The following is a 20,406-nucleotide window of genomic DNA, read 5'->3' as shown; positions in this document are numbered from 1 at the left end:
AAATAGATCCAGGAGAGATAATTTAAAATTATGGGACTACCTGAAAGCCATGATCAAAAGAAAGAGCCTAGACATCATCTTTCATGAAATTATCAAGGAAAACTGCCCTGGTATTCTAGAACCAGAAGGCAAAATAAGTTTTCAAGGAATCCACAGATCACCACCTGAAAGATATCTAAAAAGAGAAACTCCTAGGAACATTGTGGCCAAATTTCAGAGTTCCCTGGTCAAGGAGAAAATATTGCAAGCAGCTAGAAAGAAACAATTCAAGTATTGTGGAAATACAATCAGGATACCACAAGATCTAGCAGCTTCTACATTAAAAGATCGAAGGGCATGGAATATGATATTCCAGAAGTCAAAGGAACTAGGACTAAAACCAAGAATCACCTACCCAGCAAAACTGAGTATAATACTTCAGGGGAAAAAAATGATTTTTCATTGAAATAGAGGACTTTCAAGCATTCTTGATGAAAAGACCAGAGCTGAAAAGAAAATCTGACTTTCAAACACAAAAATGATGAGAAGCATGAAAAGGTAAACAGCAAAGAGAAGTCAGAAGGGACTTACTAAAGTTTAACTGTTCACATTCTTACATGGAAAGACAATATTTGTAACTCTTGAAACTTTTCAGTATCTGGGTAGTTGGTGGGATTATACACACACACACACACACATACACACACACACACACACAGAGAAAGAGCACACAGTGAATTGAATAGGATGGGACCATATTTTTAAAAAAATGAAATTAAGTGGTGAGAGAGAAATATACTGGGAGGAGAAAGGGAGAAATGGAATGGGGCAAATTATCTCTCGTAAAAGAGACAAGCAAAAGACTTTAGTGGAGGGAAAAAGAAGGGAGGTGAGAGAAAAATATGAAGTTTACTCTCATCACATTCAACTAAAGGAAGGAATAAAATGCACACTCATTTTGGTATGAAAACCTATCTTACAATACAGGAAAGTGGGGGTGAAGGGGGTAAGTAGGGTGGGGGAGTGATGGAATGGAGGGCAACAGGAGGAGGGAGAAATTTGAAGTCAACACTCTTGGGGAGGGACAGGATCAAAAGAAATAATGGAGCAATGGGGGGCAGAATAGGATGGAGGGAAATATAGTTAGTCTTACACAACATGACTATTATGGAAGTCCTTTGCAAAACTACATAAACATGGCCTATATTGAATTGCTTGCCTTCCCAAAGAGAATGGGTGGGGAGGGAGGGATGAAGAGAAGTTGGAACTCAAAGTTTTTGGAACAACTGTCAAGTACTCTTCTTGCTACTAGGGAGCATGAAATACAGGTAATGAGGTACAGAAAGTTATCTGGTCCTACAAGACAAAAGAGAAGATGGAGACAAGGCAAGGGACGGATGATAGAAGAGAGGGCAGATTGGTGATAGGGGCAATTAGAATGCTCGGTGTTTTGGGGTGGGGGAAGAGGACAGATGGGGAGAAAATTTGGAACCCAAAACTTTGTGAAAATGAATGTTAAAAGTTAAATAAATAAATTAAAATATAAATAAAGAGGAAGCATAATCAAGCATTCACATTGTATTCCAGAAGGCAAAGGGGTCTGGATTTTAACCAAGAATCAACTACCCAGCAAAATAGAGCATAATCTTTCAAGGGACATGATGGACATTTAATGAAACAGGAAACTTTCAAACTTTCCTGATTTAAAGACCAGTGCCGAACAGAAAATCTGATATTCAGATACAAGACTCAAAAGAAGTATACATAAGTAAATAGGAAAGAAATATCTTATTTGATACAACAGTCCTAGGAGATAGGTACTATTATTCCTCTCTTTTTAAAAATATAAAACTGAGACTAAGTAATGTTAAATATCTCATGCATCATGTTAAACAGCAATATTGATTTACATATCTCTTCAATTTTATTAGCTTGTAATTCACTCAAGGTATAAATAATTCAAGAGAGTAAAACTGCAAAAAAGTGTTGGACTTAGAATAATATAGATTTTACTTTAACTCTTTATAATATCATAAAATGATGTATTAAAAATAAATAACTGAAGAGATAGTTTTTATGTCTACTTTTATGCATTTATTCATATTCACTCAGTCAAGTAGGCAAATAAATATCCCACACTGTTGTGGTTAGTAGCAATAGGAAGATTTCAGGTAAATACTTGAGCTTCTTGACTTATTTTTTCCCAACCCCAATGAGAGAATAAATATTGACTGGAAAATGCTTTACTTTAGTCATTCATGATCATTTGGTGAGGTATTATGAGGATAAAGTCCATATTATTACCCATGTCAGGTGTGGTGGTGCACAGTTGTTATCCTGGTAATGTAGGACACTGGTAGATTGACTGAACTGGGGAGTTCAAAGGTGAGATAGAATGCAAGCTGATTGGTTATCTGCACAAAGTCTAGCACATATATGGTGAGTTGCTGGGAAGATGGGGACATATGGGTACCTAACTATGGGTGAACTGGACTAATTTGGAAATGTAGCAAGTTAAAATTTCCTCTATTATCAGTAGTTGGACTGGGATTTGTGAATAACTGTTGAACTTTTTCCCTGAGCAATGTAGGGAAACTTAGTCTCAATAAAATAAAATATAAAAATCAACCACACAAACACAGAGAATTGGGGCCCAAATCTTCATATTTTTCGTATTACTGGCTCAGAAGTTAAATAAACAGGTTTGAATCCTAGAGTCTGGAATATATTAGCTGTGTGATTCTCCACAATTAATTTTGCATCCTTGGGTTTCAAGTTTTGCTTCTATAAAATGAGAGAATTAGAGGGATCTCAAAAATTCTTGCCACTTCTAAATCCTATGAGCCTATGACACCAAATCAAGCATTTCACTTGGGTGGGGAAGAACAGGGAACCATGATTTCATAGTTCATGCCCTTAAAAAGCAATATTTATCAAGATAACTACCCAAAAATATCTAGCTTTTCTGAGAAACATCATTGTTTCTGTCATGTCTCTCACATTGCTCTCACATCTGGTTTGTCTTTATCCCCAGAACTACAGTCTACATTATTTTGAGGGGAAAACATATATGTTCACTTAACCTAACTATAGGCTTTGTTCCTGAAAAAAACAAAACAAAACAAAACAAAAAAACAATTCTCCACAGCTGCATACTTGTCTATTCTCTCTCAAGTTAAAGAACTCACAACTCTGTGAAGTAGGTGGTAATATTATTCACATTTTACAAATGAGGAAATCAAGTTGGAAAATTATTAAATTATTTTCCCAGAGTTATACAGCTGACTATGAAGTATGTGCGTCAGTATTTGAATTCAGGTCTTACTGACTCAGTCCAGAGTCCATTTTATCACCTAGCTACTTCCACTATGGATAAAACAAATTAGAGCCAGGAGTCACTGGAGACAAAAAAATCAGAAAAGTGGCCATTTTACTAGTTAAGACAAAATGTAACAATTAGTTGAAAAATAGTATAAAATGGAAAGAGAGAGAATAAATAATAGTAAACATTTATATAGAGGTTGTTATGTGCTGTGCACTATGCTACAAATCCATTTGATCCTCACAACCTTATGAGGTAGGTGCTATTATTACCTGTATTTTAGAGATGAGGAAACTGAGGCAAACAGATGTTAAGTGGTTTTCCCAGAGTCATACAGCTAGTAACTATCTGAAGTCAGATTTGAATTTTTCTGACTCCGGTAGTAAGTCTTTATTCACTGTACCACCTAAACTCTCCCATATTAAAGACACTTCTGGGGAAGAATACATAAGAGTTGATGACTGTTTTGACTTTAGACTGCTCCAAAGAGACTTCTACAAAGTCCCATAATTACAAAAATTTAGGGGTGGAAAAGACCTCAATGACCATATAGTCCAAACCTACCCCCCTCCCAAACTAAAATACAATGAAATATAGATGCACAAGGATTGATTAGAGATAATTCAATCTGTAGTTGAAGAGTTTTGGCAAGGTGGAACACATAACTTTCTGAAGCATCTCATTTCTACTCTTGAAAAGCTCTAATTGTTAGGAAATACTGTGTTGGTGCTTTCTCCCCCTTCATGTTTTTTCTCTACACTATAATAAATTATTCATCTGGGGTCAAAAAGATATTGTCTTATTTCTCATCAACATTAAATGCTTTTAAATATTTGAAGATGGTTACTGTGTTCCCCCTGAACCTCTTCTCTAGGCTAAAATTATCATGTTCCTTTAACTGTTGTGATCAAAGTTGAGAAATATTGATCTGTGTCAATGGTGACTAACTAAATCCAAAGCACAGACCCTTACAATATGAAAATACAGGAAAACTCAAGAGAGGTTGTAGCATACTAGTTGTACTATATTAGTATACTAGTAGGTATTAACCTGGAGCTAAAATCACCACATCAAAAAACAAAAACAAAGCTAACATTATATTTAATTCTTGACTCATTGAAATTGTTAAATTCATGATAGTAGAAGTCGCATACATCTATGTTATATAGTGGTTATTCCAAATATAAAATCAATACTCACTTAAAATTTTATATATATATATATAGTAAGCCAATAATCATGTATTAAGCCCCTACCTTGTGTTACGAAAAGATAGTCACTACCCTTAGGGTGCTTATAATCTAATGCAGCAGATGAAATGCAAATAGCTGTAGACAAAAACAATATATCAAAATAGAAATAATCTACATATGAAAGGCATTAGTATGAAGAGGGATGGAAAAGGCTTCCTGTTGAAGGTAGGATTTTAGTTGAGACTTGAAGGAATCCAGGGAAGACATGAAGTAGAAAGGAGAAGGAAGAGAATTCAGTGTAGAGGGAATAGTCTGCAAAAATGCCCAGAATTAGGAGGTGGAACGTCTTATTTAGCTTTTTTTTTCAGATGATAGTGATAAATCTTTTGATATTCTAAATATTCATTAGATTATCACCATTTTACAGGTGAATAAACTGAAATTCATGGGAAGTGATGTCAAAGAATGTTAATCCTGTTCATAAATTAATGAGAATTCCCTCTAAGGCATACTCAACATGTGATAATGAAGGAAAACATCTAATAAGGACTACTACATTATACAACTAGGCCTAGATATTACCAAACTACTTATTTCATTATTTAGAATCTTTCACAATCTCCTTTCAATTCACCTTTCAGAAATTGTTCACATTCCTCTTTATTATCACTCTAGGTTCCAGCTAAACTGGCTTGCTTACTCTTTTTTGAATTTAGTACTTTTATCCCTCTCTCTACGATTTTGTACAGGCTTAGAATGCATTCCCTCATCACCTTTTCCTCCTAGAATATGTAGTTTCCTGTAAAATTTAATGAAGATGATAATTATTACCACAATCCTTTCCTGATACTTCTCAAGTGTATTTATTTGTATATATGTCTTTTCATTCATTAAAATTCAAGTTTTCAGAAGAGCTTTTTTCTTAATAGCATTTATTTTTTTTTTCCAATTTCATGTGAAGATTTTTCAGTTTTCATTTTTTTGTAAAATCCTGAGTTCCAAACTGTTCTCCTTTCTTCCTCCTCCCCAGGACAGCAAGCAATATGATATCATATATACATCTACAATCATGTTAAAAATATTTCAACAGCAGTCATGTTTTGAAAGAGGAATCAGAACAAAAGGGAAAAAAATCATGAGAAAGAAAACAAAAGCAAAAATAAAAAAGTGATAATGGCATGCTTTGATCTGCATTCAGACTCCAAAGTTTTTCTCTGGATATGGAGAACATTTTCTTGGATCATTGTATTGCTGAGAAGAGCTAAATTTAACATAGTTAATCATCACACACTGATGCTATTGCTATGTACAGTGTTCTCCTGGTCCCACTCCATTCTCCATCAGTTCATGTAAGCCAAAAAGGACTTTTTATAAAAATTGGCTTCATTTTTATTTTCTGGGACATAATCAATAGAGTCTAATACCATAGATAGCCTCTAAAAAGAGGGAGGAAATGGCGAAGAGATGGAAAGCAGTTATCTCATGGGAGCACCTGGACTTCCATCTCATACCTAAATTATATACCACATCCCCTTGAGCTGGAAAAATAACTGACTGATCTCCAGACAGGCTCAAACAGTACAAATTGAGAGTAACTGTAACCAGTACCTCCAACTATGTTTATCACACCAGTAAAACCATGTTTAAAAGTGTTTATCATTCTTGGCTCTGGCTGTCCTCCATTTCTGGAATGTTCTCCCTTTTCAATCCTACCTTACTTCCTTTAAGTCCCAGCTAAAATTCTTTCTTCTACTGGCAGTCTTTCCCAAAACTTTTAAATTTTAGTGCCTTTCTTCTGTTGTTTCCTATTTATCCTGTGTATAGTTTGCTTGCACATTCTCTCACACATCAGATTGTAAGATCTTTGAGGGCAGGGACTGTCTTTTGTCTCTTTTTGCATCCTTAGCCTTTTTTAATTGATTAAAAATAATATCACTTTACAAAAACAAAAAAGGAAGCATTTCATAGCTTCACTCAGTAAAATTTCATTTGAACAATTTATAAAGGAAAATATTTCAGCTTCTCTATTTTGAATATATAACAATCAGCATAAAAGACATATCATGGGATAATGTAATTGCCATTGAATTTGGAGACATGAGAGACCTAAGAATCTCCTCTCAAACTTACTGGCTGTGTAACTATGAATAAGTTACTGAATGTTTCTGAGTCTCCATGTTCTCATCTATGAATAAGGATAAAGATAGCTGTAGTGTCCCTCTTCCTGGGTCATTAAGATCAAATGAAATAGCGTACATAAAGTGCTTCATAAACCTTAAACCACTTTACAAATGCTAGCTTTTATTAAAACTACTGCATGGTGTAAAAAATGATTGAACACTCAAAAAATTCATGTGAATCAGATAAAAATCTGTTTTGAAAAATGATTTTAATATGATTTTTCAAATAGTGCTTGATGAAATATAGAAAAGAGTTTTGAAAATTGATATGACCTACAATACAGGGACGACTAGGCTTGGGTAAGAAGACAGTTCTTAATAATGATGTGGAGCTGTATGATTTTTAGGGCTACATTAGGACTGTATAGGATACAGATGTGTCACATGTTTTCTTCTGACATATTTTGATCCTATGAATCAGACACAAAAGAGACTTAACTAACCAATCTTTCCCAACCTCTGGCCAATTCAAAATTGTTCCCTATGAAATATTCTCTATCATTAATTTCTAATTTCATTTCAAATTATATTCTTTCTTTTACCTCATCCCCTCACCTGGCTTGTGAAACTTCCCCCTTTCTTTCTTTTTCCCTTACTCTCTTCTATTGGAGACAGTACTAGTGGAACTCTCTGTCTGTGTCTTTGTCTGTGTCTCTGTGTATCTGACTCTGACTTTCTGTCTCTGGTCTCTATCTCTCTTTGTGTGTGTCTCTTTCTGATTCTGTCTCTGTGTTTCTCCGTCTATACTTGTGTTTCTCTTTATTGTGTGTCTGTCTTTGTCTCTACCTCTATCCTCTCATAGCCACTAATAGTTCAGGTGGCAATAACTTCTTGCCTAGACATTTCAGTAGCTTTCTAATTATTTCCCCCATCTCAGGTCTCTTCCCATTTCCATTTAGCTGCCTACAAGATTTTCCTGAAATAGAGGTTCAACTGTGCCATTCACCCCATCCACTCCACTCCCCACCAACACACTGCTCAATTGACTCCTATTATGTGCAAAGATTATATCTATATCTATATGTGTGTGTTTGTATATACATATGTGTACATGTTTGTATATAAATACACTTGCACATATGTATATATACATATATGCATACACACATATTTTCCCTCAAAACCCTTCACAAGCTGGGCCAAGAGCTTTTCCCATTCTAGAGCCCTTCCCACACATTCCAGTACTGAGCCATGCCTGCCTATTTGCCATTCCTATACAAAGTGTTTTATCTCCTATTGCCTTCTATGCTTATGCACTGACTTTTCCAATACCTGTTATCCTTTCTCTTCTAAACTGTGACACTTTGTATCTCTGGCATCCTTTAAGACTCAGGTAATGTACCAGCTGGGGTGCAGGGTGTATTCAGGGAGGACCAGTACTAATGCCGAGTCCTTTTCAGGTGTCTTCCACCTTTGGTGTCCACCTGTTACACCTAACTTTCACCTGTGGCTCCAAGAAGCTGCAGCATGTGCAATGGCCGCACCCTGGTAAACCATTTGGGAAGACAGGCCAAAACAGGTTGAGTGTAATCAAGGGTTCTTAAACCCATTGGTGAATTAGAGGTGTCTACCCCAATCATGTGAAGACTTCATCTGGTGGAATGGGTGGATGAGAACAATTTGTTCCAACAGCCATGAAGGCAGATGAAACAGGTGAAGTGGAGTGCTTAGAGCTTGGTTAGACACCGAAGACACCAAGATCATCTCCTGCATCCTGAACCATTGCCAGTCACCTTGACTCTGTCCTACCACTGGATTATGACCGCTCTGAAGGAGAGAGTGAGGCTGAAGACCTGAAACTCTGCCTCACTTAAATCCAATTTACTCACGAATCAAAAGACATCACCCATATCATTTCACTATTATGCCTCAAAGTCCTGTAGTGATAGAGAAGTGATGAAGCAGCAGGTACAGATACACTGGGAGCTGTAGTCACAACCATGCATATAGGCGGCCCAGGTCATAGGGTCGTTTCTCACTGGAAGCAGCAGTGGGAATCGGCAGCCCTCTGGGTGTCTGAGCAACCTTTTAAGGATCACACTGCTCACCTCCTGGCGTGAGGAAGGGGGCTAGAAAAGCTACCCTAAACATTGCCAGCTTATCCAACCCTGGTCTGATTAGCATAACAGGCAGGGAATCCCACTAAGTGATTGAAACACAAAAAAATGTATGAAAACATCTGCAAAGACGATTCCACTCTCCATTGGTGCATGGAAGGTGCACACACTAATAGACAACACAAAATACAGTACAGCTGAAAGAAGAACTGCTCTTCTTGCAAGAGAACTCAACAGGTATTAAATCCACATAGTAGCCCTGAGAGAAACAAGGTTGCAAATGAAGGCCAGTTTACAGAGGTTGGGGATGGATGCACCTTTTTCTGGAATGGGCGCAGTGAAGGGAAGCGCTGTGAAGCTGGCATGGGTTTTGCAATCAAAACCAATCTAATGAACAAGCTGACATGCCTGCCTAAAGGACTGAATAACAGGATCATTACAATGCTGTTCCCACTTGCAGGAAAACGCCATGTCACCAACATCAGTGCCTATGCTCCCACTATGACAAACCCTGATGAAGTCAAAGAAAAATTATATGAAGACAATGGCCCAATGTCCCAATGTCAATGTCCCAAAAGAGGACAAGCTTATAATTCTGAGTGACTTTAATGCTAGAGTAGGCTCAGACTACCAGACTTGGCAGGGAATCCTAGGGAGGAATAGAGTTGGAAACAGCAACAACAATGGTCATTTACTACTAAAGACTTGTGCATCACATGATCTTCTCATCGCCAACACTGTCTTCTACTTACTTAAGAGGAAAAAAAAAAAAAAACTTCATGGATGCACCCTCTCAGCAAACACTGGCATCTAATGGATTATGTGATTGCAAGGAGAAGAGACAGAGAAGATGGGAGAGTGACAAAGGCAATGTATGGTGCAGAGTGCTGGACTGATCATAGACTTATCCTTTCCAAGCTAAATGTTCCCATTTTTCAAAAGTGCTGATCCCAAGGCAAAGTGACTACCAGAAGAATTAATGTCAACAAATTAGAGCTCTTTTCTGAGTGTAAACATTTTTCTACTGACTTGGAGGGAAAGTTGAGCCAACACACAGTTGGCAACAGTGGAGCAGAAAAGGAATGGGCAGTGTTCAAAGATTTGGTGTACAGCACTGCATTTGCTCATCTAGGTCAAAACACTTGCAAACACCAAGACTGGTTTGATGAAAATGATGGGGAAATTCAGAAGCTGCTAAATGAAAAATGACAACTCCATAGGATTTACCAACAAGATAGTTCATCCACCACTAAGAAGGCAGCACTTAAGTCTATCAAAAGCAAAGTACAAGTAAAACTTAGAGAGATGCAGGATTCCTGGCTCAGTAAGAACGCAGATGAAATTCAGTTTTATGCTGATAGTAACAATTGAAAATGCTTTTATGGTACCCTGAAAGCTATTTATGGGCTAAAAATCTATGGTGCATCACAACTACTCAGTGCTGATGGAGTCACATTGATTAGTGATAACGACATGATCCTAGAGACGTGGGCTGAACACTTCCATAGTGTTCTCACCAGCCCATCATCAATCAATGCTGAGGCCATTGACTGTTTACCTCAGGTGGAAGTCAATCCCTCCTTAGCTAAACTTCCAACTGAAGAAGAGGTTTGGAAGGCCATTAGGCTCCTTTCATGTGGCAAAGCAACTGGTGCTGATTCTATTCCAGCTGAGATTTGCAAAGTAGGAGAACAATTGTTTTTATAAAAGTTGACTGAAATTTCCAGGCTATTTGACAAAAGATTATCCCCTAGGAGTTCAAGCTTGCCTCCACTGTCCATCTCTATAAAGGTAAAGGTAATAGATTGTCCTGCAGCAGTCACAGTGAGGTCTCACTCTTAGTCATTGCTGGCAAAATTCTTTCTAGAGTCCTCCTTAATAGGCTGATCCTTCACCTGGAAGATGGTCATATACCTGAGAGCCAGTGTGGCTTGAGAAAGGGAGAGGAACAGTCAATATGTTGTTGCTGCCGAAAACTCCAGGAGAAATGCCAGGAGCAGAACAGAGGTTTGTACAAAACGTTTGTGGATCTGACCAAGGCCTTTTACACTGTTAGTCATGAGGGCTTATGGAAAATTATGTCAAAATTTGTTGCCCAGAGAAGTTCATCAATATTGTATGTCAATTTCATGATGACACGTCTGTCCAGGTTCTGAATAATGGACAAAGTTCTTGTGCCTTCCCAGTCATCCATGGAGTGAAACAGGGCTGTATGCTTGCTCCCATGCTTTTTAGCATGATGTTTTCAGCCATGTTGACAAATACTCTCAATGAGTATGAACATGGCATCAAGGTCAACTACCAGAGTGACGGTAAGTTCTTCAACTTGTAAAGGCTACAAGCCAAGACCAAAGTGGAGGGAGTGTTTGTGCATGATTTTCAGTTTGCAGATGATTGTACACTCAATGCAGCCTCTGAAGCTGAGTTGCAACAAAGTATGGATCAATTCTCTGCTGCCTGTGCTAATTTTGGCCTGATAATTAACACCGAAAAACACAGGTGCTCCATTAGCCACCACCACACCATCCATATGTGGAACCATCAATCACAACAAATGGAGAAGTTTTGAATGCTGTGAATAAGTTCACTTACCTTGGTAGTGTACTTTCCAGGGATGTACACGTTGACAATGAGGTTAATGCTTGCATTGCCAGTGCTGAGTCAGTGTTTGGGAGGCTCCAATGAAAAGTTTAGGAGAGAAGAGGTATTAGACTGACTACCAAATTGAAGGTTTACATAGCTGTTGTGCTGACCTCATTGTTGTAAGCCTGTAAAACATTAACAGTCTACCAGCACCATGCCATGAAACTGAATCGCTTCCATTTGAACTGTCTTAGGGAGATTCTGAGGATCACGTGGCAGGATGAGGTACCAGACACTGAAGTCCCTGCTCAAGCTGAACTGCTGAGCATTCAAACTATGCTTCAGAGAGCGCAACTCCAATGGACTGGCCACGTTGTTCGAATGCAAAATGAACGCTTGACAAAAAAAGACTATTTTATGGAGAACTTGCATGGGGCAGGCGATCATATGATGGTCAGAAGAAATGACACAAGGACACTCTCAAGGTCTCTCTAAAAAACTCTTGATTAGACTGTGCAACATGGGAGACACTTTCACAGAACAGCTCAGCATGATGTGCCCACATAAGTAAAGGTGCTGTGATGCTCTTTGAGTAAAGCAGAATTGAGACAGCACAAAGTAAACACAGGATGTGCAAATTTGGGACATTCACCCCAAATATTTACACAGACTATCTGTGCCCAACCTGTGAGAGAATTCCAAGTTCGTATTGGTCTGACCAGACACAGTGCAACACACTGAAATTTCACTTTAAAATAGTGATGTCATTTTGATCCTCTTCGAAGGACAACAACCAACCAATGTACAAGCTTGTTCTGAAGCCTTTCCAGACTGCTTAAGTACACCTACTCAAAGATTACTTTCCTTTTACTCTCTTTATATCTGTTATATTTTGAATTGCATATATTATGTTCCCTATTAGAATAAAAGTTCTGTAAAAACAGAAGCTGTTATTGAATTTTCTTTGTATTTACGTCATGCAGTATTGTGTTCAGCACATAATGAGCACTTAATAAAGTCTTATGAAAAACTGATTGTGTACATGAAAAATCAGTCATTGTTGTAAGATGGTAGTAAGTTTGGTCCTCATCTTTTGGCCCCCTTCCATCTCGGTGGAGAAAGTTTTTGTCTTTTCCAAAGCTAACACCTCAGTCTTAGTCTTTGGTCCCATTACCTCTGTTCTTTTCTGGAATTTTGCTTTATTTATTGTCTTCCCTCTCTCTGTTGTCTTTAGTGTTGTTAAGTCGTTTTAGTCATATCCAGCTCTTCATGACCCTCTTGGGGGTTTTCTTGATGCAGATACTGAAGTGGTTTTCCATTTACATAAGTAGCTCATTTTCCAGATGAGGAACTGAGGCAAACAGGGCTAAATGAGTTCCCCAGAGTCACATAGCTAGTAAGTATCTGAGGCTAGATTTGAACTCAGGTCTTCTTTTTTCCAGACTGGCATTCTGCCCACTATGCCATATAGCTGCCCTTTTTTTCAATACTTCTCTCAAGGGAGAGAGTTCCACTTTTGGGAGCCAAAATGGCACAGTAAGAAATAAGTCTCTCTCATCCTCCCTTATTGACTTCTTTTGAAAGCCTGGAAAAGATCATCCCAGGAAAACCATGCAACAACTGAGAGAGCAGAAAGATGGGATGCAATTATTTAGTCCAGGAAGCTTGGGGGATTAATGGGAAAAGTCCCTCTCACGCTGGGATGGGGGAGCATTGTAGGAGAGAGGTGACCCAGCAAGCTGGCAACAAGCCCTACCTCAGCATACTAGAGGGAGATCCTGAGCCCCAGGGTGGTGAAGCAGTCAACACTAGGACCCTCGAGTGTCTCAGCACAGCCAGTGGAACCTGCAGATTCCAGCTCAGATTAACATGTGCACCTCTGTTCTCTAGCCAAATCACCAGGTGCTATAGCACAACTCCAGGAGGCATAACACTAGGCTGGCAAACATCCTTCAGCAGCTAAATATTCAAGTGCAAAGCCTGGGTGAGCAGGCATCCCCCAGGGTCCAGACTTCCCAACCCCATCCTGAGAGCTCCACTGTTGCTGACTCCAGCTCAGTACCAAATAAGCTGTCAGACCCCTACAGATTCCAGCTGCCAGCACCTGAAGACCCAGCACACAAAGACAGTGACCAGGTCTCAGATTTCTAGCACAAGAAGCTTGGACAAGTGCCCCCTGTGCTCCAGCAGAAGAGCTCAGCTCTAAAAGACAGGAATTAGGTAAGCACCATGAGCAAAAAGCAGAAACAGATAATGACCATAGAGTCTTCTTATGGGGCCTGAGAAGACAGAAGCAAAAATTCACGAAAAGAAAACATTGGCAATATGCCCTGATTCAAACCTCAAAGAGGAATATGAACTTGTCCCAAGTCCAAAAAACCCTTTTGGAAGAGTTCACAAAGAATTTTAAAAGTCAAAAAAGAGGGATAGAAGAAAAATTTCGGGGGGGGGGGTGGAGAATGAGAGAGATGTGAGAATCTATAGTGTGGAAAAGGAAGGGGAAAATTGATTATAGAAACAAGTTCCACTTAAAAAGTGGAATTGACCAATTGAGAAAGGAGGAAAAAAACTCATTGAGGAGATAAATTCCTTCAAAAGTAAAATGGGCCAGGCACAGAGCAAAGATTGCAGAGTAGAGGAACAGATTTGTAGAAGCTCAGAAATAACTCTAAACAAATTCTAGAGCAGCAGAAGCCACAAAATGGCAGAATAAAAGATTTCCAGCCCAAGGAAACCTGGAAGGCCAACAGGAAAGGTCTATCACACTGGGCTCAGAGTGGAACACAAATGGCCTTGGTCGCACAACACAGCAGGGACAGAAATGGAGCAGGCTGGCACATGGAATCCAGGGCAGCAACTTTGGTTCCCAGATTCCTTAACCTACAAACTCCAAAAACAGCTTCAATGGTCAGAGAGAAAGCTCCTTCACCCAAGTGAAAAGGGAGCAAGGTCCTCCCCTAGCCCTGACACCAGGCTGTGGCAGCAGACACACTGATCATTTTTGGAGCCTTCGGCCTAAGGACCACGGGGGAATTGAGCTGGTGATCTGGTTCTCCATTCTGAGAAGTAGTACTGGGGTGAGGAAGAACACTGGCTGATGGAGCTGCTGGAGGCTCTGGACAGGGAATCCTGCTAACAGATCATGGGCAGAAGAATGCTTGTGGTTGCTCATAGACCAGTGTGCAGGCCAGAAGAGGAGTAAACACTTCTCCCCTGATTGTGCCATCTGGGAGGAATTGAGAACTCACAGGTCCCCAGGGCATACACTCCTCTTAACAAAGCACTGAAACGTCAAGTAACTGGATGGGAAAATGCCCCCAAAAAGGAAAAAAATAAGACTATAAAAGATTACTTTCTTGGTGAACATTTTCTTCCATCCTTTCAGATGAGGAAGAATAATGCATACCGTCAAAAGAGGATATCAAAGTCAAGACTTCTGCATCCACAACTTCCAAAATAAATATGCAATGGTATCAGGCCATGGAAGAGCTCAAAAAGGTTTTTGAAAATCAAGTGAAAGAGGTGGAGGAAAAATTGGGAAGACAAATGAGAACAATGCAAGAAAATCATGAAAAGCAAGTAAACAGCTTGCTAAAGGAGAGCACCCCAAAAATGCTGAATAAAATAACACCTTTAAAAAATAAACTAACTCCAATGGCAAAAGAGGTCAATGAGGAGAAGAATACTTTAAAAAGAAGAATTAGTCAAATGAAAAAGGAGGTTAAAAAGTTCACTGGAGAAAATAGTCCTTTAAAAATCAGGATGGAAAAGATGGAAGCCAGAGATTTTATGAGAAAACAAAAAAAAAATTAAAAAACAAAACCAAAACAATGAAAAAATTGAAGACAATCCGAAATATCTGATTGGAAAAACAGTGGAACTGGAAAATAGACCCAAGAGAGACAATTTAAAAATCATATGAATACCTGAAAGCCACGATCAAAAAAGAAAGGACGCTAGACATCACCTTTCATGGAATTATCAAGGGAAACTGCCCTGGTATTCTAGAACCAGAGGACAAAATAAATATTTAATGAATCCACCAATCATCTGCTGGAAGAGACCTCAAAATAAAAACTCCTAGGAATATTGTAGCCAAATTCCAGAGCTCTCAGATCAAGGAGAAAATATTGCAGGCAGCTAGAAAGAAAAGATTTGAGTACTGTAGAAATACAATCAGGATGACGCCAAGATCTAGCAGCTTCTACATTAAGGAATCAAAGGGCTTGGAATATAAGATTCCAGAAATCAAGAGAAGTAGGATGGAAACCAAGAATCACCTACCCAGCAAAACTGAGTATAATACTTCAGGGGAAATACTGGTCATTCAATGAAATAAAGAACTTTCAAGCATTCTTGATGAAAACACTAGAGCTGAATAGAAAATTTGACTTACAAACACAAGAATCAAGAGAAGCATGAAAATGTAAACAGCTAAGAGAAATTATAAGGGACTTACTAAAGTTGACCTGTTTACATTCCTACACGGAAAGATAATATTTGTTACTCTTGAAACTTTTCTCAGTATTTGAGTAGTTGTAGGAATAATACACACACAGAGAGACACACACATGTATATGTGTGTGTATATGTGTGTGTGTTTGTGTGTGTGTACAGATAGAGGGCACAGGGTAAGTTGAATAGGAAGGAATGATATCCAAAAAGTAAAATTAAGGAGTGACAGAGGAAAATATTGGGAGTAGAAAGGCAGAAATGGAATGGGGCAAATTATCTCTCATAAAGCAGGAAAGAATAAACTTTTTCGATGGAGGGGAAAAGGGGTTAAGTGAGATGGAAAAAAGGAAGCTTACTCTCATCACATTTGGCTTAAGGAAGGAATAAAATGCACACACAGTTTGGTATGAAAATCTATCTTACACTATAGGAAAGTAGGGGAGAAGGGGAGAAGTGGAGTGAGGGGATGATAGGGAGGGCAAATGTGATGAGGGAGTAATTTGAAGTAAACACTTTAGGGGAGGGACAAGGTCTAAAGTGAGAAAAGAAATAAAGGGTGACAGGATAGAATGCAAGGAAATATAGTTAGACTTTCACTACACTACTATAATGGAAATCTTAAGCAAAACTACACATATATAGCCTATATTGAATTGCTTCCCTGCTCAGTGGGGATGGGTGGGGAAGGAGGAAGGGAGAGGAGTTAGAATGCAAAGTATTAGAAACAAATGTTGAGAATCATTATTGCATATAATTGGGAAATAAGAAATACAGATAATGGGCTATAGAAATCTATTTTACCCTACAAGAAAAGAGAGAAGATGGGAATAAGGGAAGGGTGGGATATGATAGAAGGAATAGAACATTGAGGGAAGGGGTAATCCGAATGCATATTGTTTTGGGGTGGGGGAGGGGAGAGAAGAGGAGAAAATGTGGAATTCAAAATCTTGTGGAAATGAACGTTGAAAACTAAAAATCAATTAATTTTACTAAAGAAAAAAAGAGAGAATATAATGTATGGGGGACAGGATATGATGAAGGGTAATATAGTTAGTCTTTCACAATATGACTATCATAAAAGTTTTTTGCATAACTACACATGTAAAGCCTACATTGAATTGCTTGCCTTCACAGTGGAGATTTGTGGTTAGGGAAGAAGAGAGAGAAGTTGGAACTCAAAGATTTAGGAATAAATGTTGAGAATTGCTTTTGCATGCAACTGGGAAGTTTGAAATACAAGCAATATGGTGTAGAAATCTATTTTGCTCTACAAGAAAAGAGAGGAGATGGGGATAAGGGAAGGGAGGTATGTGATACAAGAGAAGGCAGATTGGGGTAAAGGGTAATCATAATGCATGATATCTTGGGGTGTGTGAGAGAAGAGATTGGGAGAAAATTTGGAACTCAAATTTTGTGGAAATGAATATTGAAAACTAAACATAAATAAATTAATTTAAGAAAGTAAAATGGGCCAAATGGAAAAGGAGGTACAAAATCTAATAGAAGAAAACAATTTGTTAAAAATATGAATTGGGCATGTGAAAGCTAATGACTCAATGATAAATCAAGAATCATACAAATAGAAACAAAAGAATAAAAATATAGAAAAAAACATAAAATATCTCATTGGTAAAAGCAATTAAACTAGGAAATAGATTCAGGAGAAACAATTTAAAAATTATTGCCCTACCAGAAAACTATGATGAAAGAAACAGCCTAGACAACAACTTTTAGGAAATCGGTAAGCAAAATTGTTCTGAGGTCCTAGAATCAGAAGATAAATTAATCATGGGAAAAAAAAAACCCATGATCACCCCATGAAAGAGTTCCTAAATTGAAAATGCCATGAAATGTTGTAAGGAAATTCCAAAATTATAAGAACAAAGAGAAAATACTACAAGCAGCTAGAATGAAACAATTTAAATACCATGGAATGACAGGCAGAAAGACCTTGCAGATTCTACGTCAAAAGATCAGAAGGCATGTATTAAAATGTTCCATAAGGCAAAGGAGCTTGGATTACAAACAAGAAACAACTACCCAGCAAAACTGAGCATAATCTTTCAGAGAAAGAGATGGATACTCAGTGAAATAGGGGACTTCCAAAACTTCCTGATAAAAAGACCAGAGCTGAACAAAAAAATGTGATCTTCAAATGTAAGGCTCAAAAGAGGCATAAAAAAGTAAACAGGAAAGGAAAAAAACTGTGTTATTAATAAGGCAAAATATTTACATCCCTACAAGGGAAGATGACACTTGTAACTCTTGAGAATTGTACTGTCATTATACCATTAAAAAAAAAAAATTGTACATAAACAGAAGGAGTGGGTGTAAGTTGGCTGTGATGTGATGATAAAAAAATCCAATTAAGTGGTGAACAGAGACTGTACAGGTAGAAGAGAAAAGGAGGAGGCAAGGCAAGGAGGAAAGGGTAAACTATATCAAATGAAAAGATGCAAAAACTTATTACAGTAAGAGGAAAGAAGGGAGGGAGATGAACATTATTTGAACCTTACTCTCATCAGATTTTGCTCAAAGATGGGATAATATAATCAATTAGGTATAGAAATCTAACGTACATTATAGGAAGTAGGAGGGGAAAGGATAAATATAAGGGAGGGGAGAGATATAAGGGAGCACATGATGATGGAGGCAGTACTTGAAAACAAAACTAGCGAGGAGGGAAAAGGAGAAAGTAGAGAAAAAAGCCTAAATGGGAGGGGTAATAGGATGGAAAGAAAGACACAGATAGTAATCATAACTGTGAATGTGAGGGGGATGAACTCTCCCTCAAGATCTATCTCAAGAATTTGGAATTGGAAGTGGAGCCAAGATGGTAGAAGAGAAAGACTCACATACTCTGGCTCTTCTCCCATAACCAGCAAATACCTGTAAAAATGACTCTAAACAAATTTTAGAGCAACAGAAGTCACAAAATGAAAGAGTGAAAGAGATTTCCAGTAGAAGGTAGCCTGTAAGGCTCACAGGAAAAATCTACTGCGGGGATGTGGAGAGAAATGCAGCCCACAGAGCCCAGCCCAACTTCGGCTGTACTGCAGTAGCAGGAACAGGACTAAAACAGACCTCACAGGCAGGATTCCCAGAAGCTATGGTTTCCAGATCTCTCAACCCACAAACACCAAAGACAGCTTCAAAGGTTAGTGAGAAAGTTTTTTCACATCAGTGAGAAGGGAGCACGATCCTCCCCCAGCCCTGGCCCCAGGTGGCAGTGGCATCAGCAGCAGAGTCCATTTTTGAAGCTCTCAGCCTAAAACCCTTGGGGTAATTGAGCCTCTAATTTGGGTCTCAGCTCTGAGTGGGATTCTAGGAGGAAGGAAGAGTGCTGGCTGGTGTGGTGGAGCTGGTGGAAGCTCTGGAAAGGAAATTCTACTTGCAGATGCTGAGTGGAAACGCTTTGGTAGCTCCCAGACCAGAGCTCAGGCCCTTGATTGTGGCACTTTGGAGGAACTGGGAACTTACAGGTCCCCAGAGCACACCCTTCTCTGACTTAAAAGTCAAGTAATTGACTGGGAACATGCCCCCAAAAGGGAAGAAATCAAGAGTATAGAAAGCTACTTTGTTCATGAGGAGGTATTTTCTTCCATCCTTTCAGATGGGGAAGAAGAGTTCTTACCATCAGAGAACAACTAAAAATCAAGACTTCTGCATTCTAAACCTCCAAAATAGACATACAGTGGCCTCAGGTCATGGAAGAGCTCCAAAAGGATTCTGAAAATCAAGTAGGAGAGATGGAGGAAAAATTGGGAAGAGAAATGAGAATGATGCAAGAAAATCATGAAAAACAAGTCAACAGCTTGCTAAAGGAGATTCAAAAAAATGCTGCAGAAAATAAGACCTTTACAAATAGGCTAACTCAATTTTTAAAAGAGGTTCAAAAAGCCAATGAAGAGAAGAGTGCTTTAAAAAGCAGAATTAGACGACTGGAAAAGGAGGTTCAAAAGCTCACTGAAGAAAATAGTTCTTAAAAAATTAGGATGGAGCATATGGAAGCTAATGACTTTATGAGAAACCAAAAAATTACAAAACAAAACTAAAAGAATGAAAAAATTGAAGATAATGTGAAATATTTCATTGGTAAAACAAATGACCTGGAAAACAGATCCAGGAGAGACAATTTAAAATATTATGGGATTACCTGAAAGCCATGATCAGAAAAAGAGCCTGGGCATCATGTTTCTTGAAATTATCAAGGAAAATTGCCCTGATATTCTAAAACCAGAGGGCAAAATATTGAAAGAATTCACCTATCACCTCCTGAAAGAGATCCAAAAAGAGAAACTCCTAGGAATATTGTAGCCAAATTCCAGAGTTCCCAGGTCAAGGAGAAAATACTACAAACAACTAGAAAGAAATGATTTGAGTACTGTGGAAATACAATCAAGATAACATAAGATCTAGCAGCTTGTACATTAAGGGATCGAAGGGCTTGGAATATAGTATTTCAGAAATCAAGAGAAGTACAATTAAAACCAAGAATCGTCTACCCAGCAAAACTGAGTATAATACTTCAGCGGAAAAATTGGTCATTCAATGAAACAGAGGACGTTCTGGCATTCTTGATGACAAGACCATAGCTGAATAAAAACTTTGACTTTGAAACACACGAATGAAGAGAA

This window comes from Notamacropus eugenii, chromosome 2 (genome assembly GCF_028372415.1).
Source record: "Notamacropus eugenii isolate mMacEug1 chromosome 2, mMacEug1.pri_v2, whole genome shotgun sequence".
Classification (NCBI taxonomy): Eukaryota; Metazoa; Chordata; class Mammalia; order Diprotodontia; family Macropodidae; genus Notamacropus; species Notamacropus eugenii.
Note: the sequence above shows the minus strand (reverse complement) of the source record.